This window comes from Rattus norvegicus, chromosome 20 (assembly GCF_021556685.1).
Source record: "Rattus norvegicus strain SHRSP/BbbUtx chromosome 20, alternate assembly SHRSP_T2T, whole genome shotgun sequence".
In the NCBI taxonomy this organism is placed as follows: Eukaryota; Metazoa; Chordata; class Mammalia; order Rodentia; family Muridae; genus Rattus; species Rattus norvegicus.
Genome location: NC_141553.1, coordinates 42,742,680 through 42,770,595, shown reverse-complemented (window position 1 = coordinate 42,770,595; position 27,916 = coordinate 42,742,680). Strand labels below are relative to the sequence as shown.

The following is a 27,916-nucleotide window of genomic DNA, read 5'->3' as shown; positions in this document are numbered from 1 at the left end:
CACTTCCTTTGTATTTATATGACACCTTGTCTGTGTTACTGTTTAGAGTAAATAAACTGTTTACATAAAGGCTTTTGTTGCATTATTATCTAATGTGAGGAGGTATCTCAGTATGTCTGGCCCTCGATACATGGCTGCAGTCCTTGCTAGGCACCTAAGCTGAGCCCCAGGACCAGCACCTAGGAGGTCTCACAGTTTCTGCTAAGGATATGCCCAGGCCCCATGCAGCTCCTTCTCTACCTGGTTCTTTGTAAATAGGACTGTGGACAGAGATGTGTTCTGTTCTCCTCACCTGGACCTTTGGGCCTTAAGGTACCAGGCAGCATTGAGATCCTCATGAAGTTGGAATCTGTATCCAGCCTTGTATCAGCAAAATGAAAGACTGGTTAATCTAGACCAAGGCTGATGCCAGGTGAGAGCCAAGGACAAAGTGTCCTGCATTGATCTCCCTGCCTTTCAGCTGTACAGTGGGCTCCATGCTAGCTTCATGCCTTTCGATGCCCTGCCCTTGTACCTGAAAGAGGCAACCATGACACCAGACCAGGGAAAGAGCGGGTCCTTCCTCTAGAGCACTTGAGCAAATAGCTCCTGCATTCAACGGCCAAGAAGATCAGCCTCAGCACAGGAAGACCTGAGGCACTACGGCCCACATACTCTGCTTGCTGGAGCTAGTTAGGATGAAGCTGCTCTTGGTAGTGGTCCGCCTGGACTGACTGGGCTGAATCTATGATCGTGGGGCTTACAGAACACATGGAGGTGCAGTGGACATAGGCAGTGATCAGTCTCCATCAGACTTGTTCCTGAGGCCCCCTGGAAAGCCCTTGACATGGGAACCAGACACCCATGACTCAAGTTCAGGGACCAATCAACAGGTGGTCAGGTCTAAAGCCAGGAATCTTCACTCTGGAATTGGAGGGACTTTTGCTAACACAACTGGTGAGCTATGGACTGGGTTGCCACTGCCTTGAGGGTATGTTTAGCCATAAGTATGGCTGAGGACTGAGGAGCTGAGTTTGGATGGACAGTTGCAGCTAATAGCATAGGGCCTCACCTGGAGAGTTCAGGCTGGTGTGTGTGTGTGTGTGTGTGTGTGTGTGTGTGTGTGTGTGTGTAGCCTGCTCTCAGAATGTCTTATTTTGTAACAACTGACTACATTTAATAATAAGTACACATGCATATGGTTAATATATGAAAATCCAATATATTTTATAGTTAAAGTATTCTAAAGTAACTGATGTTTCTAGCAAACTGTAGTGACCCAAGGTATAAAGTATTCCTTTTGTACTACAGTCCTTGAATTGCCAGAAATGTGAATCTTGTAACATGAGAATATGGTCTGTGACCATCCTGTGTTAAGATGGTGGGGAGAAGGGTATCCTAGAACGAAGCCTCATTGGTAAGGAATTGTGGGCAACAGATCAACCACTGTATCTACAAATCCTCTAATTAAAATATTTCCACAAAAAATTGCTTGGTTTATCTTGCAAATAATTACCCTTGGATATTGAGAGGTTGTAATTTTACATCAAGCTTCCCTTTGAAAGCTGACTTCATTCTGTAAACCTTTTTTTCAGTAGTGAATCCATGAGACTATTTATCCAGGTTTTACTTGTTTGGTTTCTGCTTTCTATCTTTAAGCACAGATGTCATCTGCATGAATTGTTAGTTTTACATACAAGTATTTCATTTTTGAATGGCTGTTAGTAGTACAGTATTACAGTCTATTACCATATAATCAATTTTATAATATAAAAAATATAATGAATTTTCAAATTTTATTTCATTGTTTTACTTATAAAAATGGCTTATATTAAACATTTACAGCATCATGTGCAATACATAAGTACAGCATAAAATTATTAGCATGATCAAGCTACATAATATATTTATTATAACACAGTGCTTTGTCTACAGTGAGAAAAGATTAAGACACTGGGTATAATACAATTTACTACAGTCACTATCTTATAAAGTAGATCACTAGAATTCACTCATCCCATTAACTGAGTGAAATACTTTTAGAATAACTCCCTGACTCTTGCCTTCCTACTCATGCGTTTTGTAAGTGGTTATCCTTTCTACCCTCTTCTCTCTTTGCCTAATCTCTGAATCTATCTCCTCTCTCTTGGTTTTCATATAGTTATTTTATTCAAAGAATTTTTGTTTTTCAAATAATGTATCGTGATTATGATTTTTCAATCCTTCTATTCCTCTCAGGTCTTCCCATCTCACCTACCATCTAAATCCACTCATTTTTGATTTTCATTCGAAAAAAAATCAGGTTTCTAAGAAACAATTAGAAAATAAAATATATAATAAGGTAAAGCAAAAACAAACATATTAGAATAGGACAAAACAAGTAAACTGAAAAAAAAAGAGCCGAAGAAAAGAAAAGGGACATGAAATTGATAAGAGATCTGAGAAAAACACAAAAGTATATATATGTTTATATATAGCAAAGGATTTTATGATGAAAAGTAAAAAGGAAAAAACATAAAAATAAAAGTAATTAAAATTTATAAGGATAAAATTTTAAAAAGAATGAAACAGAAAAATCTACTGACATGACATTTTGAGACAAAGAACCTGCAAAGTTGCCTTTGAGTTTGTTTTCTATTAATCATCTACAGCTGGGCATGTGGCTTATCCTTATTTGTATTCTGTTTTCTCAATGAAACTCCCTTGGGAAATACTGAATTTTCATTTGCAAGTAGTAATAAATTGGAAATTGCTTTCGGATTAAGCATGGGGGTGCGTGTCCACTTTTTGTGCTTTAGAATACCAACTGGTGCAGACCCAGTGCATTTTGCCTCAGTCTCTCTGAGTTTATTTATGCCCTGATTCTGTTGACGTAGAAGACCTTGTTTTTCTTTGGTGTCCTCCATCCCTTTTGACTCTTACACATTTTCTGCCTCCTCTTCCACAGGGATCCCTGATCCCTAAGAGACAGGGTAAGTGTGCCCCAGTAAACCTGTTTTTATATGATTAATTCACCTTGAATTCGCTTATTACATCAATGGAAAAAACTATTAACTATATTTTCCATTTCTCGAATTCTGTGGGTGAGAGTTGCCTCTAAAGTTCCTAAATTTTTTATTTCCATTACAATCTTCAGTTTGGGCTTTCTTTATTGATTCTATTTCAATTTTCAGATCTTGAATTGTTTTATTCATTTCTTCCTAGTGCTTGTTTTTGCTCTCACAGATATTTTAAGGGGTTTGTTTATTTCATAATTAAGGAATTCTGTCATGTTCATAATGTGTACTTTATGTTCCTTGTCTTGTGCTTCATCTGTGCTGGAGTTCTCAGAACTTACTGTAGTATGATTGCTGGGATCTAACTGAGACACACTCTCACAGATAGAGTAGAGGCTTTGTGTCTGAAATTCTAGGTGCTGTTATCTATTCTTGTTTTCCTATGGTGGGTTGGGTGGGATACTGAACTTATCTGTTGCCTTGTCTGCTTCCTTCAAGGCTATGATGACTGTATGTTTCCTGGTACATACATGATTTATGATTCTGTCAGATTTTAGATAAGGTGAAAGAGCCACCCTGGAGTACTAGTATGGATTTTGTAGAAAAAACAGATAGCACAAACAGGTAGAGTGACATACAGTAGAGGTTGGAGACACATGGTTAGAACAAGTAGAGGGGAGAACTCCTTTCCTGGGAAAAGGGAGAGTTCCAGTAGAGGCAGGCATGAGTGTCTTAGTAGGAAGTGGTGAACGGGCAGGAGAATGGAGCTGGTACAGGAGCTAGAGAGACTGAGACTGACCTGACATTTGCTGAGTAGACAAGGAAAAAGTAAGTGAGGAACACAAGGGGCTGGTCCATGTGGCAGGTGTCCAGGAGGACATGGCAGACTTCAGGAGTCAGAGACACAAAGCGATGCCCTGAATCTCAGTCCAGAAGTATACCAGGTGGGGAGAAGGGATTGCAGAGGTTTAATCTAGAATTAGGAGATAAATATGATGAATCAGCAGCTTTGTTTCGAAAAGAGAGACCTGGGGGTTCATGTATGCCCCTCCCAGTTTTCAAGCCCTAGATGAATGGAATGAAGACTTCTCCAATGCGGGACTGAGGAGAATGTTTTTTATTGTAGTTATGAGGAAGAGAACAGCCAAAGGAATCTGGAAGAGAGCTGAAAGAGAAAGAAGTAGACTAGACATGGCCAACAGTATGGACCATGCCGTAACGGTGGAGAGCAAAAAAGGACCAAAGCAGAGGGTCAAGAGAAGGGGGTCAAGCTGATCACGAGAGTATGTAGCTGAAAGGACAGAGTTATATAGAAACGAGAAGCCGTAAGACAGGGAGATCATGAGCTGGAGAAGTTTAGGGTAGACACAGAGCACATATGAATGCAGTGAAGATAAGACTTCCCCAATGACTTGAAAAGTAGAATCAGTTCCATATGCTGTGTATGTTATATCTAATCAACCAGTTAAACTTAACTCGTTGCTGTTTTAAGCATGAAACACAAAGAAATTCTTTAAAAGATACTGATTTACTTGGTCGCATTGATAACTACTTGGTTGTTATTATTAATCCTCCTTTCTGTGCTACTCACTACATAGTAACAAGAAAGGGACTCTACAAAGGAACACATCATTGCTACTCATTGTTTCTTCGATAATATACAGTAGTTTGAAATTTTGTATGGTTAGAGGAAAAAAATTTTATCATTGTGATGTGGTTTGTAGAAAAATTTTATAATACTAAAAAATATAATAGTATTAATGTTATGGCCAAGAAAAAATTTTCAGCAAACTTGAATTTTTTTAAAAACAAATATAAGGGTTTAGAACTTAAGCTCACTCTTCTAATCCCAGTCAATGAACATTCATTGCCAACTGCTATGAAATTAAATTAGGAAAAAAAATTTTAAGACACCCAATTTTATGTAGTTTGTAAATTAACAAATTAGATTTTTAAACCCAGCCCAACTACTCTCAAAAGCTATGACATTTGGAGAGCAGCCAGATGGCCCATTAGAGAACAATCTCACCCACACTAACATTACTGTGGAATTAGAGCGGGGGATCCACATTGTGGTTAATGAGGTCAGATAGCATTTTCAACAGTGAACATTAAATTACAATTTCATATATTTTAATACTTTCTAATGTTTCTTAACCTCTTAACACGCCTCATGTATTACTTTAGAGCATTTAATATATGCAAAATTACTTGCTTATGATCATAAGTCTATGAGGAATTTCTATGCTAAACATCTGCATTTCTGAGATATTTTCCTTAATTTCAGAGGTTATTGCAAACATGGAAAGGTGACTATTAGCTTTTGTGAACTCCCAGATATGTGTGAGCAGACATGCTGCAGTGATATGCACATTCTTCCAATTTTCCTGTTTGCTGACACTTGAACCATGGAGAATACATTGTGTTATTATGGAAATCTAAATAGTACTTTGTTCTTTGGAAATTATATCAAGAATAAATATAATTATGGACTATTGCCTGAACATACCATATTAAACAAAAATAATATAGAAAATGATTTTGAGTACGAATGATTAACTGGATTTAATTTCTAGGCCTAAACTTGCTTATTACCACAATAATTATTTGATAATTATCCTGAATTGCCCAATCATAATTTATCATGTCTAAATTATTTTCTTACTGTGCTTACATAAATATATTTAATTGTTGAGGAATTCAATATTGGATCCACAACATTGATACTGAGCTTATCAAAATATTAAAAGTAGGAATTTTTGGTGGAGAGAGGGAGTCATGTTTTTGATATTTAATAGTTTTAAGTAATTAAAATAGGATGTGTGTATATGTCTCAGATACAGTTGTTTGGATTGTGTTTGCATTTAAATTATAATTTAAGGTATTTTATAATGAAAATTAAGCTCTCAGATAGAGTATGGAAGTATATACATTTTAATGTATTTTTAAAAGAGACTTCTTTGAATTCCATGCATCTCCTCCAACACCCCCCAGTGTGTGTGTGTGTGTGTGTGTGTGTGTGTGTTGTCTATGTGCATGTGTGTGTGTGACAGAGAAAGAGAGAGAGAGAGAAGAGAGAAGAGAGAGAGAGAGAGAGAGAGAGAGAGAGAGAGAGAGAGAGAGAGAGAGAATATGCACTTGAACACACTTTCCTTCAGTGGCAGAAGTTACTGGATCCTCTGGTCAGTTACAAACCTGCAGACATGGATACTTGGAATAAACTTAGGTACTCTGCAAGTGCAATGTGCATTCCTAACTGCTGAGTCCCCCTTGCATCGTCTAAGTTTTGATAATTTTTTTTTTGTAAAAGAGAGAACAAAAGCATTTGGACTGAATGTTTGCAGTTATAGTAAATGATACTAGACGTAAAAAGTCTTTGTCCCACAGGTTATTCTTAAACTGCTTTAGCAGCATTACTGCAAGTAAGCCCATCAAACAAGTTACACCCAGAGAGTTACATTGCCAACCACCTGGTGAATGGAACTTTGAACTTTTGATTTCTTACTTCCAGCTGTCAATACAAACTGTGTATACAACACAGACTTCTACAGAAGCCCTTTTAAATGATTATTACTAGAGGCAGGAAGAAATAACTTCTATTTTCACAGCATTATTAGATGTTATTCAGCATAAATAGCAGCCCACTCACACAGTTTCTTGATAAGTCACAGATGAATTAAAAGTATAATTTATTATTAGGTATATGTCTATTCCTCCTTTTCATGAGTTATCATTCAGTAATGTGTTATTCTTTGAGATTTAAAGTCCCAAATCTCCTATCAGATGTTTGTCGTCATATTGCTGCCCTAGAGGTCTCAGCTCACTTCTGAGATGCAACAGAATTAATTCCTTGCCTATTTGAGCTTTTTGTAGCTATGATACCATGACTCCAACCTCTTCCTCATGCTCTTCTCACTCTTAACTATGCTCTTTCAAAGCTTCCTTTCTTCCTTCATTAGTAAGCAACAATGATAACAACAAAAACAATAAAAAATATTGATTGCATTTATTATGCTTCAAATTAAGCAGAATTGCCTACCTGCCTCACCTTTTCATCTACTAAGTCCTTTTTGTTCAGGGAAGAAGCATCACTAGATTCAGTATTAGTATGTTAGTATCCTTGGTATTACTTATCCTACATGTTAGTATGACTTTCATATTGCTTTTAGTTCTCTGAGGCCATTTGTATCTGTTGGTTTTTAAACTATACTAAATTAAAGGTCATAATATAATAATCTATCTATATCTTGTTATTTACTAAAGGAGTCTATGTCCTATGGATATACAAATACGTGGACTTAAATGAATGAATTTTTTTCCTTTGGTATAACCAGGATATGTTTGAATACAGTTTGTTTGTTTTCAATATTAGGGACAAGATTCTAATAATATAATGTATATTGTCTTCTAGCATAATCTATGCAATGTGTGAAAAAGATTTGAAAACTTCAGAATAACAACAAAAATGGAAAAGTATCAATCACCTAAAATTATATTCTTCAAACCCAAGTTTTACTTGGAGACAGTTTAATATATTTAAGTTGGTGAGTCAGCACACGCTCTTCTTTACTCCCATTTCTGAACAAAGTTCATAACTTGAACTTCGGTTAAGAATAAAAGGACAACTGTAATACACTCTAACAATGGACAGAACCTGAAGTTTAAAAATTCGCACAAAGTACATGTCAAAAAGTGATTTTTGGGATCTGCAAATGAATACTGCAAACAGAAAAAAACATACTTTCTGTTCCCCAATACTGCACTCAGGCTCTTTACTGATTACTAGTCTGTAACACTTTGAGAACATTGGTGCCAAAAGGCCCCCACATAATCTATGTATTATGTTGAATTTTGTGCATTTTATCTTTTTTTTTTGTAGTTTGATCTTTCACTGTATCCTGTTCTCTCACCCAACATGAAGGGAGCTATACCATTACCATGCCTTTCTCCATTCAGAGTGAAATTTCTTCGTAGGTGGCCCACACTGAGTGAGAGAGTGAAGTATGATGAAGTATCTTCAGCAATAGGCTGAAGATAATTGCATCTTTTCTTTTTCTGGTTGCTGTAGAGAAAGAAAACAAAACAAACAAAAATAAGATTGAACTAGTCAGATTCCCTAACCAATGGTCCTTTAGGTTTCAATGGATTTTTCCAACTTACTTACCGAAACACAGACACCTATAAATCCTAGAATGTTAAGATTTGACCTCTATAAACTTTCTATGATGAACGTTTAGTGATGGAACCAAAATGGCTTATTTGATTAGTTTGATTTTTCCTGGTTAGAATTAGAAAAGGGAAATTGATGTCTCTCACTTCTCTCTCTCTCTCTTTCTCTCTCTCTCTCTCTCTCTCTCTCTCTCTCTCTGATTTCAATCTAATATTCATCTCAGTGAAACATTAGTTATCTGTTTTCAATAATGTGTAACACTCTTCAAATACAAGTATGGAATTAGTGTTTTACTCTGTAGGAATAACCTATGACCTTGACATTCTTTCTCCAAGCTTTTGACCCTATATATCAACATTGGTATTACCAAGATCCATAGTAACTGTAAACTTTGCAAACTTTACCCAATAAGTGATGCATTTCTCAGCATATTCAAAATATTCTGCTTTAACATTTGCTCTGAGATTTTAAAGAAATGGATAATTATGTCAATGTGTTGAGGCTGATTAAAATGAGAAATACTAATGAAAGTGGATGAAAAAACATTGAAGTCCTAACCTTTCCCACTGAGTGTCCTAGTCTGGTCTTCTTTTAATACCAACCATGAGAATGAAGCACCCTGAAAAGGACAAAGCCACATTAAAGGATTCCATTTCTAGATTTACCCCTGCATCTTTAGGTATTCATTACACTAAAAGTGGAATCCAGACAAATGGTCAAAAAGGATCATGCTCTGTTTTAGGAGTGCTTAGGGAAAAGTAGGGGGTTGTGACTTATATATATATAAGTCAGTACAAGTAATAGAAAATTTAACATAAAATTTTGTTATCATTTCTATTCTTATTTATTAAAATAACTTTTAAGAAGCTTATTTCATGCTAGTGGACAAAGGGAAGAGCATTCTAAAGAAAACCAAGTAAGGGTTAAAATCAGTTTCAGATACAACACAAAATATAAGATTTTGATACAGAATTTAAAGAAGCACAATTTGAATTTAAAAGTGTCTAATTTAGCAATATGCAGACATAGGTAGCCATATGAATAGACGAAAGCAAACTGAATATATTAAAAAATGTCTTTAAGGAGTAAACATAAAGAAAATGTAAAATGACCTGTGATTGAAAGCTGAAAATATCAAGTAAGAGATTCTTGGATTTGATGGCACATCAATGGGGACTTTCTAAAGGGAACTATAATATTTAAGGACAAAAAAAATAGAACATAACATCTTAACCATGGAAAACTTTCAAAATAGAAAACATGCTTGTAATTCCCACAAAAAAAATGGGAAATAAAGGGGACAAACAAAATCGGATATTTAATGAAATAATAGCTGATACCTTTCCAAAAGTAATAGCATAAATCATCTCTCCAGCAATTCCAAAAAATAACAACCAGGAAAAGCAAGAAAAGTATTCATGCAAATGCATAAAATATGGAAAATTACAATGAGAAGATCTAGACCATTCATGGTTTGTGTGCCATGACCAGAGAGTAGTATTGATTGTATGGGAAATGAGGAACCTTATATAAGTGAATCTCTTTAGCTCCTCCATGCACTTGTATAATGCTGGATATCCAAACATACATATTTTCAAAAGATATAAAACTCTGTAGGACAAAAAAACAAAAATAAATCAAATATATGCAAATTTAAGCTCGGTGACTTTTCTGGATAATTTAAAGGAGTTTATCCAAGTGAAGACCCACAAAACCTGAAATCAGTACTTCTCAGGATGAGAAAACATATTTAACACCACATATAGTATAAGAAACTTCTGCCTAAAATGATAAAGTATGCTTACAAGTCAACAATAAATGAGATATTCTAATAAGCCAATATCAATAAATATTTTCAGACAAGGTAGATGTAAAATGATCTTTTGACACCTCAATAATGCCATTATCATCAGGGAAATATAAATAAACACCTTAGGGAAGTGTTTCATAATCATTTTAGGAAAAAAATCAAATAACCATGATGCATAGTGTAATTGTTGCCCAGAAGTAGTGGATAGCCACTTTGGAAAATATTCCAGCTGTTTTCAAAATATTGTAAGACATAAATTTTACTGCAAAAGATATAAAAATAGATTCGCATGAGACTGATACACTAGTATGTATATGAGAACACTTATTAGCAAAAGAGCAAATGTAATGTAAATATCTTTCATGTATAAATATATAAACAAAAGTGTACTAGAAATCTCTAAATCGCCTATCAATGTCACTGTGTTGAACTTGCAAAATCAACATATAAAACTCAGGAGCTTTTAAACATAGAAATAACAAAGGCAGCAAGAAAGAATTCAGTAAAAGAGTCCTTTTAAATAGTTTTGGAAATAACGTAATTATGAACTTCGACAGATAATTCAGCAGTTAAGAACACTACTTGCTCTTTCAGAGGACTGTGTTTTGATTCTCAGCATCCCATGGTGGCTTAAAACATCTGTGCTTCCAGCTCCAGTGAATCTAATGTCTTATTTAGGACTGATAACACTCACAAACGCACGTGCACACGGACACACACACACACACACACACACACACACACACCACACACACCACACACACACACTCCTCCATTGCGGGTGGGATCGCAAAGTGGTACAACTCTGGAAATCAATCTGGAGGTCCCTTAAAAAATTGGAAAAAGATCTACGTGAAAACCCAGCTATTCCACTCTTAGCCACATACTCAAAATATGCCCCACCATGCCACAAAACCACTTGTTCCACAATATTCAGAGTGGCCTCATTTGTGATATTCAGAAGCTGGAAACAACAGCTACAACAGAAGAATGGATACAGAAATTGTGATTCATTTACACAATGAATACTACTCAGTTATTAAGAATGAGGTTATCATGAGTTTTGCAGGCAAATAAATGGAACCAGAACCTGAGTAAGGTAACTCAGATCCAAAAGGACATGAATATTATGCACTCACTAATAAGTGGATATTAGCTAAAAATTTACAGAATACCCAGGATAAAGTCCACAGAACTCAAGAAGGTTAACAAGCCAGAGGGCCCAAGTGAGGATCCCTCAATCCCACTTGGGAGGAAGAAGAAAGCAATCGTAACAGGAGGGAGGGAGAGAAGGACATAGATGAGAAAGGGGACGAGGTGGGAAAGAGGGGAACATGATCAGGTATTGGAGGAGGGTAACAGGACTAAACCCCTGAAGGTCAGCAAAAAGAATGGAAACAGGCACCTTGTAGATGTAGAGCGTGGGGGGACCCTCTAGAGTATACCAGAGACCTGGAAGGTAAGAGACTATTAGGAATCAAAGCAAGAGAACTTGGATAAAATGCCCTACAGTTGGGAGAGCGAACTTGTAGAGCTCATGTCCCATAAAAAGACAGTGCCTCAAGGGAAGAGATGGAGTTGCCATCCCACAGTGAAACCCTCTGAACCAGAATTGTTCCTGTCTGAATGAACTGAAGGGACAAAAATGGAGAAGAGGCTGAGGAAAAGGAGACCCAGTGACAGGCCCATATTGGAGTTCAGCTGAAGGGGAGGCTCAAGGCCTGACTCTATTATTAATGCTGTAGTGTGCTCATAATAAGTGGGCTATCATGACTGCCCCCTTAAAGCTCCAACAGGCAGCTGAAAGAGTCAGATGCAGATACTTACACCCAACCAATAGACCAAAGTCAGGGACCCCTGTGGTTGAATTAGGGAAAGCTGGAAGAAGCTGAGGAGGAGGGAGACCCCATAGGAAGACCAGCAGTCAAAACTAACCTGGACCCCTGAGATCTCTCAGACACTGAGCCACCAAGCAGGCAGCACACACCAGCTGATGTGAGGCCCCAGAACTTAAGAAATGCTGGCTCTGGACTAAGTCAGAGAGGATGTACCTAATGTTCAAGAGTACTTGAGGCTTCAGGGATTGGGGAAGTCTGGTGTGATTGGAGGGGTGGGGGGCAGGGACATACTTTTGGAGATGGGGTGGGGGAAATGTTTGGGATGTGGATCAGTCAGAGGGTGGATCAGGAGGGGGTTAAAGTCTGGAATGTAACAGGTAAAAATTAATAGAAAAACTAAAATAAATCATATTATCAATGTCTATCTACAGATTCACTATAATCCTTATCAAAGCAGGAATAATGTACACTATAGAACTATATTCAATAATTTTATATTTAACCAAGTCTCCAAATGGCCAATAAAATCCAAATTAAAAGAAGCAAAGGTGGATACACAACTTATTTTGCTCTTGTCCAGCCCCTCCCTGTTTTCTCTTCTTTACTTCCTGTCATCTACAGCTTACATACACCTCTCTCTCTCTCTCTCTCTCTCTCTCTCTCTCTTCCTCTCTCTCTCTTCCTCTCTCTCTCTTCCTCTCTCTCTATCTCTCTCTCTCTTCCTCTCTCTCTTCCTCTCTCTTTCTCTTCCTCTCTCTCTCTCTCTCTCTCTCTCTCTCTCTCTCTCTCTCTCTCCCTCCATCTCTCTCTCTTTCTCCTTTTGAAATGCCAGTGTGAACCACAGTAATGGGTACAGTTCATACATTTTATAAATATTCTTTGGTTTTCATTTTTTCTTTTATTGAATTTTTTTAAATTTACATTTCAAATGTTTCAAATGTTTCCTGATTTCCCCTCCAGAAACCTGCTATCATATCCCCACTTCTCCTACTTCTATGAGGGTGCTCCTGCCCCAAACCACGCACTTCCTCCCACTTCCCCACCCTGACATTACCATACACTAGAGCATGGAGACTTGAGAGGGTCAAGGCCTCTGCTCCAATTGATGCCCAACAAGGCCATCCTCTGATACATATGCGGCTTGAGCCATAGGTCCATCCCTGTGTACTCTTTAGGTGGTTTAGTCCCTGAAGTGTCTGGTTGGTTGATATTGCTGTTTTTCTTATGGGGTTGCAAACACCTTCAGCTCTTTCAGTCATTTCTCTAACTCCTGCATTGGGAAACACATTTTCAGTCAATGGTTGGCTTAGAGTGTCTACCTCTGTATTTGTCAGGTTCTGGCAGAGCATCTCAGGAGACAGCTATATCAGCCTCCAGCCAGTGTGCACTTCTTAGCATTCACAATATTGTCTGGGATTGGTGGCTGTATATGGGATGGATCCACAGGTAGGGCAGTCTCTGGATGGCTTTTTTTTCTTCAGTCTCTGCTCCATACTTTTGTCCATATTTCCTCCCATGAGTATTTTGTTCCCCCTTCTAAGAAAGTCTGAAGCATCTACACTTTGAACTTCCTTCTTGAGCTTCATGTGGTCTGTGAGCTGTATCTTGGATATTCTGAGCTTTTGGACTAGCATTCAATAAGCAGTGCGTACATACCATGTATATTCTTCTGTGACTGGGTTACTTCACTCAGGATGATATTTTCTAGTCCATCCATTTGCCTATTAATTTCATAAAGTCATTGTTTTTGATAGCTGAGAAGTACTCCATTGTATAAATGTACCACATTTTCTGTAATCCATTCCTCTGCTAAAGGACATCTGGGTTCTTTCCACCTTCGGGCTATTACAAATAAGGCTGCTATGAACATAGTGGAACATGTGTCCTTGTTATATGTTGGAGCATCTTTTGGGTATATGCCCAAGAGTGCTATAGCTGGGTCCTCCGGTGGTAATAGGTCCAATTTTCTGAGGTATCTACAGACTGATTTCCAGAGCGCTTGTACCAGCTGGCAATCCCACCAACAAGGGAGGAGTTTTTGATCTTTGTAAAAGATCAAGTGACCATAGGTGTGTGGGTTTATTTATGGGTCTTCAATTGTATTCCATTGAACTACTTGTCTGTCTTTGTACAGATTTCATACAGTTTTTATGACTATTGCTCTGTAATATAGCTGGAGGTTAGGGATAGTGATTCCCCCAGTTCTTTTATGGTTGAGAATAGTTTTCACTAGCATATACTCAACAAAACTGGAAAATCTGGATGAATTGGACAATTTTCTAGGTAGATAACAGGTACCTAAGTTAATTGAGGATTAGATATACCATCTATACAGCCCATAATCTCTAAAGTAATAGAAGCAGTCATTAGTTTGCCAACCAAAAAAAAATTGCCAAACAAAAAAGCCCAGGACCAGATGGTTTTAGTGCAGAATTCTATCAGACCTTCATAGAAGACCTAATACCAATACTCTCCAAACTATTCCTCCCCAAAACAGAAGGAAAACTACCCAATTTGTTCTATGGAGTCACAATTACGCTTATACCTAAACCATAGAAAAACCCAACAAAGAAAGAACTTCAGATCAATTTCCCTAATGTATATCAATGGCCAAATACTCAATAAAATTCTTGCAATCTGAATCCAAGAACACATCAAAGCAATCATCCATCATGATCAACTAGGCTTCATCCCTGGGATGTAAAGATGGTTCAATATATGGAAATCCATCTATTGTATCCACTATATAAACAAACTCAAAGAAAAAAATCACAAGATCCTCTCATTAGATGCTGAGAAATCATTTGACAACATTCAATACCCTTTCATGTTAAAAGTCTTAGAAAGATCAGTAATACAAGGTCCATACCTAAACTTAGTAAAATCAATGTACAGCAAACCGATAGCCAACATTAAACTAAATGGACAGACACTTGAAGCAGTCCCACAAAAATCAGGGACTAGACAAGGCTTCCTACTCTCTTCCTAATTATTCAACATAGTACTTGAATTCCTAGCCAGAGAAATTAGACTATGAAATGAGGTCAAAGGGATTTAAATTCAAAAAAGAAGAATTCAAAATATCACTATTTGCAGACAATATGATAGTATACATAAGTGACTCCAAATATTCCAACAGAGACCTCCTAAATTGATAAACAACTTTACCAAAGTGGCAGCATATAAAATTAACTCAAACAAATCAGTAGCCTTCTTCTACTAATAGAATGAACAGGCTGAGAAAGCAATTAGGGAAAAAACACCCTTCACAATAGTCACAAATAATATAAAATTCCTTGGTGTGACTCTAACCAAGCAAGTGAAAGATTGGTAGGACAAAAACTTCAAGTCTCTGAAGAAAGAAATTGAAGATCTCAGAAGATGGAAAGACCTTCTATGCTCATGGATTGATAGGATCCATATTGTAAAAATGGCCATCTTCCTGAAAACAAATTCAATGCAATCCCCATCAAAACTCCAACTCAATTCTTCATAAAGTTAAAAAAAAGCAATTTGCAAATTCATTCGGAATAAGAAAAACACAGGATAGCTAAAACATACACTTCTCTTTTACACATTTCCAATCATGATCAACTGACACACCAGGAACCCTGAACCAAACTAAATCCTTATTCCTCAGAGTTCTTGCTGTGAGGCATGATCCCAGAGCAGTAAGAAAAATATCTGCTGAGTTATGTGAGTAGGAATGGAACAAAACAGATATGAGAAAGAAACAGATATGAGGTTAGAATATTGTTTGAAACACTTAAGTGACTACCCGATTATGATATTTGTGATAATAATCTCTCTATTCTGTATCCTCCAATGTGTAAATTATATCTAAAACTGATTTAAATCATTTAAAGAAAACATAAAATGTGCTCATAAAATACTTTGTATATTTTAAATTCATTAAGCTCTCTGATACCATGAATAGCTAAAGGATTTGCCACATAGTACAAATATTCATGACTAGAAATGTATACAGGAGAAAATTAACAATAAAGCAATAGATAGAGTATTGTGGATGATTTTTTAAAATTATGTTCCAGTAAATAACTAAATTGAATTCATAATTTTATTTTACATAAAACTTAAAACATGGTATTGTCTCAGATTTGAGACATTCTCAACTTGGAATACTACAAAACTTCTTTACATGAAAAAGTCATTTAGTAGGTAGCTGAAACTCTCTAGGATATACACATTTGTGTGTGCAATTTATTCTGTAAATTACTGTACATGAGGGTTACAGTGATTAGAGATGTTTATTGAAATCATTTTATTTTGCAAGCTGACCTTTTGCTATTCTGTTTCAGAATTTATCTATTGCTTGCCGTCCTGTTTAATGCTCTTCAGCCAAATCTTATCAATATCTTTCACTACTATGTAAGTGTTGTATAATTTTGTTACTATTTTCCGTGAGGTAATATTTTTCCTTTTACATTTCTAATGTGCTATTAAAATTATGAGGAAACCTATTGACTTTTATATACCAATATATTCTATAGCCAATTTCCCAAATTTTTATTCATCTAATAAAATTCCAATGACTCATTTCAATTTTCTAGTAATGTCATGAGTGGCATATTCTGAAAATGAAGAGTGCTGTGTTTTGGGTGAGTTTTCATTAATAGTCTATGTGTTAAAGCTGCATATTTTCAGCATAGGGCATGGTGGAACATCGAGATCCCAATGCCTATAGGAATCTGTACATCAATGGAGACAGTGCCTTGGAAGCCCCTTCTGTTCATCTGTATCCATGTCTGGATCTATGGTTCCCAGTTCCAGTGAGCAGCTTATTCTCATTTGTACTTCCACCCTGACATGTACTGAATGATCCCCAAGTCAGCCGTTCTAGATTTGAAAAACTTCCCAAACTATAAACGTATGTTAACCTTTATCCTCATGTATCTTGATTGTCTTAGGAAGCTGACAAGTACTAATGCATCTTTTATTAATTTATTTCACATACTGTAATTGAATTCATTCTTCCTAAAGCTTTAGAAGTAAAAACTTGGCCCAGAGTTGGAGCTGTACCAAAGCTCCCAGACCCAAAACCTGCCTACAGAGTCTGCCAGGAGTGTTCTCCCTCCTAAGACCAGAGTCTACAGGTGGGACCCCACTTTCTATCCACTGACTATTCAAAGAGACACCCATCAGAAGTGCACGGGGCTGGGGAGCCACAGGGCTGCCTGAAATGGGACCCTTCTGGTTTCCATCTGCACCTAGAGCTCGGGCTGTTCCACAGCCCTCAGACACAAAACCTGCCTGCAGAGAGCTGGTCTGCCAGGAGCGCTCTCACTCCAAAGCCCACAGGTGAGACCCCTCTTTCTCTCCATTGACTGTCCAAGGAGAGACCCTCCAGGAATGCATGGGCACGAGAGCCACAAAGAGGCCTAGGAGAGGACTCTTCCAGTCTCCATCTGCACCCAGAGCTGAGGCTGTCTTACAGTGCTTCAGATCCCAGACCTGCCCTGACAGAGCTGGTCTCCTAGGAGCACCCTCACTCCTAAGATCACAGGTTCACAGACTCACAGGTCCACAAGAAGGAAAAGTTCCAGTCAGAGACAGCAAAACCAACCAAGGACAACCTGATGGTAAGAGTCAAGCATAAGAACTTAAGCAACAGATACCAAGTCTACTTGGCATTATCAGAGCCCAATTCTCCTACCACAGAAAATAATGGATATCCCAACACACTGGTCAAGCAAGATTCTGATTTAAAAATCACATTTTATGATGACAATGGAGGACATTAAGGAGGACATAAATAACTCCCTTAAAGAAATACAGGACAGCTCAGGTAAACAAGTAGACACTCTTAAAGAGGAAACAGAAAGATCCCTTAAAGAATTACAGGAAAACACAACCAAACAGGTAAAGGAATTGAACAAAGCCATCCAGGATCTAAAAATGTAAATAGAAACGATAAAGAAATCATAAAGGAAAACAACCCTAGAGATAGAAAACCTAGGAAAAAGATCAGGAGTCATAGACACAAGCATCACCAACAGAATACAAGAGATTGAAGAGAGAATTTCAGGGGCAAAAAATACCATAGCAAACATTGGCATGATAGTCAAAGAAAATGCAAAAGCTAAAAGCTCCTAACCCCCCAAAACCAGGAAATCCAGGACATAATGAGAAAACAAACAAACAAAAACTTGACTGCCAGTGTTGTGTAACTTGTGTTTAACAGATAGTTCAGATTGCCTGTGTTAACCACGATCATAATTTTAATTAGACGACACCAGTACCTCTTACTTGATTAAATTATCCAGCAATATTGAAGACAATGAGATTAAATAAGATATAAATATGTGTTATAAACTCAGAAATGCTGTATAAATGTAAGGGTTTATCATTAGTGATGCAGAAAATCAGTATGTGTCTCATTGCAATGGTGCCTTAGAAGGAAGCCACAAATATGAGTGTATTGTGTCCTGAAATTTCCTACTTAGCTATTAATAAAAGTATACAACCCAGAGTCCGAGCAAAGATGAACAATACATTTTTCTGTCTATCCTTACTTATTTATTATTATCTCTAATAATTTATTTTAAGTTTCTCAAGTTAGCTTTTTTGACTAAAGATGCCCATAGAACATCTCCCTTTCTCTGCTCTAAGTCTGATACCTAACAGTCATTGGGGATGGAGAAAGCCCACTCCCAAGTTTGTGTTCTGTCTTACACGTGTGCCCTGGCATGTGAGTGCTATACCCACATATACAATAATAATGATGGTAATAAAAATAATGATGATGACAATGATAGAAAAATAAATGAAACTGTTTCAATTTTAAAATATTGTTTGTCATGGAATGTGGAGTCAGTATATGCTTTGTGTAATTTCCATACATATTATTAGTTATGGCTGGCGAATTGCACCTGATTTTTCCAAATCATTTACTGACAGATAAAATTATTCAATTAATATGTGTGATTGGGTTACCTCACTCAGGATGATATTTTCCAGTTCCATCCATTTGCCTATGAATTTCATAAAGTCATTGTTTTTGATAGCTGAGTAGTATTCCGTTGTGTAGATGTACCACATTTTCTGTATCCATTTCTCTGTTGAAGGGCATCTGGGTTCTTTCCAATTCTGGCTGTTATAAATAAGGGGTATTTGACTCCCTGGTGTCTAACTTTTTTGAGTTCTTGTATATATTGGATATTAGCCCTCTATCGAATGTAGGATTGATGAAGATCTTTTCCCAATCTGTTGGTTGCTGCTTTTTCCTAATAACAGTGACTCTTTGCCTTACAGAAGCTTTGCAATGTTATTCGGTCCCATTTGTTGATTCTTGATAAGCCATTGGTGTTTTGATAGGAACATTTTCCACAGTATCCATGTGTTCGACACACTTCCCCATTTCTTTCTTCTATTAATTTGAATGTAATTGGTTTTATTTGGAAGTCTTTGATCCACTTGGACTTGAGCTTTGTACAGGGAGATACGAATGGATCAATTTGCATTTTTCTGCATGCTGAGAACCAGCACCATTTATTGAAAGTGCTCCCTTATTTCCACTGGATGCTTTTAGCTCCTGTGGCAAAGATCAAGTGACCAAAGGTATGTGGGTTAATTTTAGGTCTTCAATTCTATTCCATTGATCTACCTGCCTGTCTCCGTACAAATGCCATATATTTTTATATATTTTACAGAACAATAGTGATAAAAATATATGGCATTTGTACGGAGACAGGCAGGTAGATCAATGGAGGTATATATATATATTTTATAAATATCTGTTAAATCCATTCGTGTCATAATTTCTTTTAGTTGGGACCATTTGGTAGGAGAATTGTTTTCCAGCCTTTTACTGTGAGGTAGTTTCTGTCTTTGTCACAAAGTTGTGTTGCCTGTATGCAGCAAAACGCTGGGTTCTCTTTACATATCCAGTCTGTTAGTCTATGTCTTTTTATTGGGGAATTGAGTCCATTGATATTAAGAGATATTAAGGAATAGTGATTGTTATTTCTTGGAAGTATGTTTGTGTAGTTCTCTTCTTTTTGGTTTGTTGCAAGGAGATTACTTTCTTACGTTTTCTATGGTGTAGTTTCTCTCTTTGTGTTGGGGTTTTCCATTTATTATCATTTTTAGTGTTGTAATTGTGGAAAAATATTGTGTAAATTTGTTTTTTCATGGAATATCTTGGTTTCTCCATCTATGATAATTGAGAGTTCTGCTCGATATAGTAACTTGGGATGGCATTTGTGTTCTCTTTGGGTCTGTATGGCATCTGTGCAGGATCTTCTGGCCTTTATAGTCTCTGGTGAGAAGTCTGGAATAATTCTGATACATCTGCCTTTATATGTTCCCTGACCTTTTCCCTTTACTGCTTTTAATGTTCTTTCTCTGTTTTGTGTATGTTGTGTTTCATCTATAATATGACAGGAGGAACTTCTTTTCTGGTCCAATCTATTTGGAGTTCTGTAGGCTTCTTGTATTTTATTGGCATCTCTTTCTTTAGGTAAGGGAAGCTTTCTTTTATAATTTAGTTGAACATATTTACTGGCTCTTTAATTTGGGAGTCTCCACTCTCTTTTATACCTAATATCCTTAGGTTTGGTCTTCTCATTGTTTCCTGGATTTCCTGGATGTTTTGTGTTAGGAGCTTTTTGCATTTTACATTTTCTTTGACATTTGTGTCAATATTTACTTTCTATGGTATCTTCTGCCCCTGATATTCTCTCTTCTATCTCTTGTATTCTGTTGGTGATGCTTATGTCTATGACTCCTGATCTCTTTCCTAGGTTTTCTGTCCCCAGTGTTGTCTCCCTTTGTGATTTCTTTAATGTTTCTATTTCCATTTTTAGATCCTGGATGGTTTTGTCCAATTCCTTTACCTGTTTAGGTATATTTTCCTGTAATTCTTTAAGGGATTTTTGGGTTTCCTCTTTTGGGGCCTCTACTTGTTTACCTGTGTAGTACTATATTTGTTTAAGGAAGTTATTGTGTCCATTTCAAAGCTCTTTATCATTATCATGAGGTGTGATTTTAAATCCAAATCTTGCTTTTCTTGTGTGTTTGGATATCCAGTATTTGCATTGATGGAAGAGTTGGGCTCTGATGGTGCCTAGTAGTAGTCTTGGTTTCTAAGGCTTAGTTTCCCGAGCTTGCCTCTTGTTCTCAGGTTGTCTCTGGTGTTAGCTGGTCTTGCTGTCTCTGACAGTGGCTTGACCCTCCTGTAAGCCTATGTGTCAGCACTCCTGTAGACATGTTTTCTCTCAGTAGGATGTGAGTACAGTGAATTGTGGGAGTGGGTCAGCAGAAACTGTAAGGGTCCTGTCCCAGACTGCTCCTGGGTTTGTGTGTCCTGGGCCACTTGGAACAAATGAGTTTGTCTTACCTCTGCCCTTAGTTGTGCCAGGGCTCCTGGTGACTGGCTTTCAGCTCTGGGCAGAGGCAGAAACCAGAAGGGTCCTACCCCTGACTGCTCCTAGTTTCCTTTGTCCAGAGGGCCTTAGGCATCCTCTTGAGTCACGAATGTGAACAGAATTGGTGGTCTCCCCTGACCTCTCAGGATTGCCTGCAATTCTGAGAGTCCAGCTCTCTCCCTCTAGGGATTTGGGTACAGAGGGCTGTGGGACCAGGTCAGCTCCTAGCACAGGCAGAAATGAGAAGGATCCTGTCCTGCTTCTGGGTTTCTTACAAATCAGGATTTATAGCTTCTTCTTCCATACCTAGGGTTTCTGTTCAGTAATACTGCTCTCAATTGTATCTAATACTTTACACTGAAAATATCTTCTTTCGGTCTTTATAGAAAAGTTCTTATGTATATTAATTTTTGCATGCCTGATTTAGAGATTCCATTAAAATGGGCCTTGTGGATTTATTTTACATTTTGTAAAATGTTCTCTGAATATTTTATAAATAAATAAATGTTTGAATTACAGTTTTATATATGTTAACTCATGAGAAAATATAAAGAACATTGTATTATTTTTAAATAACTCTTTATACTAATGTATTAAATGAGTGTGAAATGTGCAGAGAGAATCTGACATATGGAGAATAAATGGAAACTACTTTTTTATCTCTTTTGTTTTCATAATTTCTTAACTCTTTTCTATAATTTTGAAACTTCAAGAATATTTGGTAGCCTCTACTATATATTGAAGTAAAGATGAATACTGGAAAGGAATGATTAAATAGTTATCAATGTTAAATCTTACTTTAACTGTCATTCTTGGAAAAATTAAGAAAAATATAGACATTCAAAGTTCCTATTGAGAGAATTACTTAATTTTTATTGTAATACTTACTTTTAAGACCTAAAATTATGAGCTAAGGAGCTCTAAATACAAAACCATGTTTCAATCTGAAATAACTAAAAACACAGGCAACAATAAAATGAATTAACCAGCTAACAATGAATGCAGGGATGAGAATAAAATTACTGGATAATAAATGGTGTGTAATTGCAAGCAATAGATGCATACTTATACCAGATTACAATACATTATATGATTTAAAGATGAAATAACCTTATATAGTAGTTAATACTAGAATTTAACAAAGCAAAATGTAAAGTAGACAAGTAGTATTCTGAGGATCTTGTTTTTCTTCCAACCCAGTCTGTCTCTTATTATACTGGGGATAGAATAAGGAAGTTTATTCATGCATTTGATTATCTTTTCTGCAGCAGTACTGGAAGGAAAATCCAGGGTTTCTCACATGTTTATTGTATGTTCTGTCAGAGCTGGTTTCTTTTAATTTTTGAAACTTATTTCTTAAATCCAGTAACACATCGTATAATAAAAATCCATTCACTCTCGTCATAGCTTTATCATGTGACAGAATCTTCTGTAAACACATATTGGTTCTTTTTGGTGATTTTACACAAGGATAAAATGACACCTATAGTTACCTATCATGTTGGAGATAGACAAGTTAAATTTCTTCTGCATTGTCATCTGTTAGACTAAAAGAGCTGTATGGTGTCAGGGACTATCATTTGAAGAGTAGAATAATTCCATCGGAATTCTGTTTGCAATCTCTTCTTTTAATAAGAATTACTATGTTTTAGGTGTCTACGATATGGATCTGTCCAGATAAGCCTATCAAATCCCATCAAGCATTCCCTTTTTAAGGGTCAAAAAGAAACAATTCAGTGGAGTCAATTGTTCAAAGTCAGAACAATGAATTATGGAGATACGAGATCTTGGGTTAAAAACTACCTTTCTGTGAACCATCTAGTATGGACAAGAGTAAAGAAAAAGTTTCCCCCAAACAGAATCAAGAATAGCAAAAGCTGAACTGCTGTAGAAGAAAGGTAAAAATAAGGACACATAAAGACCCTGTCATTAGTAGGATGGATGTCCTGTGTTTGCATTTCAATCCATCCCAGTTTCTCTTTATAGATAATCTGTTCTTTCAGATCACACAGTGTTGAAATTTGTCTATCCACATTGCAGTTGAAGTATGATACAAGTGTTTTGGAAGCAAATTTAATGAAAGACTGATTATGATTTTTACCATATCATACATATAATTTCCCAAATAACCTTCCCTTAAATATTTTACTCTAGAGAACTGACTGAAGACTTCTAAGTGTTTTTAATCCACAATGTTTTTATTTTGCTTATTAATGTGAGGGCATACAGATATATCTGTGCATCATGAGCATGTCTGGTACCCAATAAGGGTCACAAAAGGTCGTATTTCTTGGAACTGGAGTTGTAGGGAGTTGGAAGCCACCAAATGGATGCTAGGAATCAAGTCAGTTTCTCACAAGAGCAGCAAATGCCTTTAGCCACTGATTGATCTCTTCAGATGCTCCAATCACTTTTAGAACTGCAACTTTATATGTGAACAAGGTGGCTGTTTTCTTTACCGAATTAATAGAAAAGGAGAAAAATAGAACTAATATATTTTTAAAAATAACCGTTATTAAAACTAGAAAGTTGGAATTGATGATGTACCACATTGTTGCCTGTATCCAGGAGTATGGGCCACAATTAGGAAGTCGGAAGCTCTCACAGGTCAGTGGAGAGCCAGCAGGATCAGAAAAGACCAAGAGTGGGCCATTATTTAAAAGGACACATAAGGAAACAGAGATTGCTTGGCTTAATTTAGACAAACAACAGAGCTTCCCCCAAGAACTTCTAAGTGCTAATTAAAGGATTCTTTATGTTAAAGAAAAAAATAGAGACTTTACAGCCTCGAAAGCCAAATGTTTAATTCTCAGAGTAACACAGACCACTCTTCAGAAAACTAGGTCATGTGAGGTCAATGTCCTTCAATTTTAATATCTATGCATTTCAACTCATTTCTTTGAAACAAAAAAATCTCCATTATTTGTGTGGGAAACTTTTTCATATTATTTTTTAGAAATAAGAAAGATTCTTTTTTCTTTTACTTTTTCTTTTTTTGTATTTATTTACTAATTTGCTTTATATATGTGAATACACTGTCACTCTAATCAGACACACCAGAAGAAGACATCGTATCCCATAACTGACGGTTATGATCTACCATGCGGTTGGTGAGAATTGAACTCAGGACCTCTGGAAGAACATTCACTGTTCTTAACCACTGGGTCAACTCTCCAGCCCCCAGGAAGATTATTTATAAAACATTATTTTATGCAAAAAGCAGTATCTTACCATAAAGCATGAAAACCTTTCCATTAGAGATAAAATTCTGAGAAGTTATGCACCCTGTAATGGCAAAATAAAAGGGAGATTTGCTCAGGGTGTTGCTGGGAATCCTTATTCTGTTGCAATTTTCCAGAGTCTGTGCAAAATCTTAATACATGTATAAATCTCCAAAAACTTTTCTGACCTTTAAAAAAGCCTAAAAATCAAAACAAAGGAAATTTAAATATATTCCAAAACAAAGCTCTTCATGCAATTAGGCAACTTTTATCAATTTTCTTTTTAACTCAGAAGAGAGAGTTATAATTTTATGATATTCATACATTTAAATGCATTTATAATTAAATTAATATTAAGGCACTGATCAGTGGCTATTAGCCCAAAAGCTTGAATTACCCAAGATAAAATCCACAGACTACATGAAACTCAAGAAGGATGACCAAAGTGTGGATGCTTCAGTCCTTCTTAAAAGGAAGAATAAAAATATTCACAGGAGGGGATATGGAGACAAAGTTTGGAGCAAAGACTGAATGAATGGCCATTCAGAGCCTGCCCCACTTGGGTATACAGGCCATTTATATACAGCCACCAAAACTAGATAATATTTATGAAGTCAAGAAATGCATGCTGATAGGAGCCTGGTATAGCTGTCTCCTGATATGCTTAGCCAAAGCATATCAAATCCCGAGGCGAATTCTAGCAGCAAAATATTGAACTGAGAATAGGGTCTCCACTGGAGGAATTAGAGAAAGGATTGAAGGAGCTAAAGGGGTTTGCAAACCCATAAGGACAACAATACCAACTAACCAGAGCTCCCAGGGACTAAACCACTACCCAAAGACTACACATGGACACACCCATGGCTCCAGCTGCATATATAACAGAAGATGGCCTTGTTGGGCACCAATGGGAAGAGAAGCCCTTGGTCCTGCCAAGACTGGACCCCCCAGTGCAGGGGAATGATGGGAGGGGAGTGGGAAGGGGTAGGTGTTTGGGGAGGGGGAACACGCTCATAGAAGAATGGATGGAAGAATGGGAGAGGGATGAGATATGGGGCTTATGACCAGGAAACCGGGAAAGGAAACAACATCCGAAATATAAATAAAAAATATCCAATAAAAATAAATTAAAAATTAATAGTAAAATAAAGAATAAAATCTAAAATTTTTTTAGTGGTTGTAAGAATACTCATGTATAATTATTTAAAGTATGAATTTGTGTAAAACAGCATGAAATGTCTTTGTGTGTGAAAGTGTGTGTACAAAAAGGAAATAAGAGGTAGTAGAGAAGAGGGAAAAAGAATTTTGGGTGAAATACAGACAAAAATATGGTATTTCTACTGAGTTGTATATTTCTAATTACTGATGTATATTAAGATATTTTCAATATATTACACTATATCTTGTGAAAACATATTGACAAAAAGATTATATACATAAATAAAATATATAAATACCTTGCTTAAAATCTGTTTTTTCTCTGAGGACAAATGACAAGCAGACAGATAAATAGATAGACAATTAAGAAAATCCATCTTTTATAAGGCTCTTTGAAACCGTATAAGACAACAATAAAAATGTCAGCTAATATTCATACAGTGAAACCTATGGAATCTTATGTTCAATATTTTCAGAAAATGTGCATTAAGTCTATAATAACATGTCAAATGACAAATTTGACTGCAAATTTTAAATACAAAAAAATTCTATAAAGGAAGGTTGTATTCACATAGTAAAAGTATCATGTCTGTGTTCTAATGATATTGTAATGTACTCTATTGAATGCTAAATATTCCACTTTTTTTATCATCTCACATAAAGTCATAAAGAAAGTTCTCATGACCCACACTTCACTCATTTTTTATCTTTATTAACTTGAGTATTTTTTATTTACATTTCGATTGTTATTCCCCTTCCCGGTTTCCCGGCCAACATCTCCCTAAACCCTCCCCCTCCCTTTCTATATGGGCTTCCCCTCCCCATCCTCCTCCCATTACCACCCTCCCCCCAACAATCACGTTGAAGGAATCAGAGAAAGGACTGTAAGAGCTTGAAGGGGCTCGAGACCCCATATGAACAACAATGCCAACCAACCAGAGTTCCCAGGGACTAAGCCACACGTCACTCTTAATGACACTAAGATTGAAATCATTCCCTGTGGTGAGTAGGTTTGGTTTCAAGCTAGATGGGAACGAGGCTGTTGAACTCTGATCATGCGTGATCATAACCACACTATTCCACTTGAGGTTTGAAGTAGATAAAGTAGATAGCACCTATTTTCCCCACTGATCATCATAAAATACACTTATAAGCTTTATAATTCATTTGACACCGAATAATAGATCAGAATTAATAAGGTGACCATGAACCATAAAAATGTTTTAACATTTACCATCGTCTCTGAAGTCAGTGTCATCAAAGACCTTTGCCATTATGTTACATTACAGAACGTATTTGGTGCAGACCTCCTCACTTCACAGCAAGTTTTAAATGTATGACACTTTATAGTGAATAAGACATGGAGTAAAAAAGACTATAAGGGAAGAGGTGGTAACTTCCTAAGGATTTTTCAGGGTATGTCAATTCTTTGTATTTTATTTGATCACAGAAATTGGGGGAGAAGATAGTTCTTTGTGACTAAGAGCTAGATTCTAAAATACCTTAAAACTTAGACTTCATTAACATCCAAAAGTAACATTAAAATTGTACTTAGGATAGAACACGGATGGTGTTTGATAATGTCCTATGGGATATCCTGGATGGTTTCTAAGAGCTCCTGTGAGAAGTATAGTGGATGAGTTATCATGGAATTTAGAAACTCTGTTGCTAAAATGAACAGCTATACTTCAGATAAGATTGTAGGGTATTTAAAAAAAATAAATCCATGCATTTTTTTCTGCAGTATTGACTATGAGAAGGTATGTTTAAAAAGAAATATGGCATAGAGGCAAATGTGAAGTATACAAAGAACACACTCACATGCACACACACACACACACACACACGCACACACACACACAACCTAAAACAAGAGTTCTTATATATTGTATTATATATATATATATGTATATATATATATTTCACTTGGGTTATAAAGAAATGAAATATGTTCTGAGCTACTGAATCAGGAGAAATTGAAATTATAGTTTGGAAAATAAATTAAAATAGGACAGAGAACAAGAAAGTGGAAGGTATAAAACCATTAGGGATTTTACTGGAAGAATAAAGTGCAGATGTTATGAGTATTTAACTATTTAAAAAGCATCTCCCATCACTATTTCTCATCTTTTACATAAAATGTGAGTCTGCTGGCCTTAATTATACAAGATGACACCATCTAATTGGTCACAACTGCTAAGATCAAGAATAATATCAGACTAAAACCCATTGAAGACCTTTCAGAAATGGGTCTAGCAACTCTTTAAATTCTAGGTACTAACCTCATCTTTGATAATGCTTCTTCATATAAAGGAGAACTTATAAAACATTCTTTCCTTTTATAGTTATTCCCATAAA

At 36.4% G+C, this 27,916-nt stretch overlaps 1 long non-coding RNA gene across 1 annotated transcript in view; it reads right to left on the bottom strand.

Moving 5' to 3' along the window:
* LOC147998705 (uncharacterized) overlaps window positions 1–27,916 on the bottom strand; it is a 71,326-nt gene that overhangs the window by 35,950 nt on the left and 7,460 nt on the right. The window contains exon 2 of the long non-coding RNA XR_015646020.1: window positions 7,913–8,037. This is a non-coding gene — a long non-coding RNA (uncharacterized LOC147998705). The remainder of the gene's footprint in view (window positions 1–7,912; window positions 8,038–27,916) is intronic.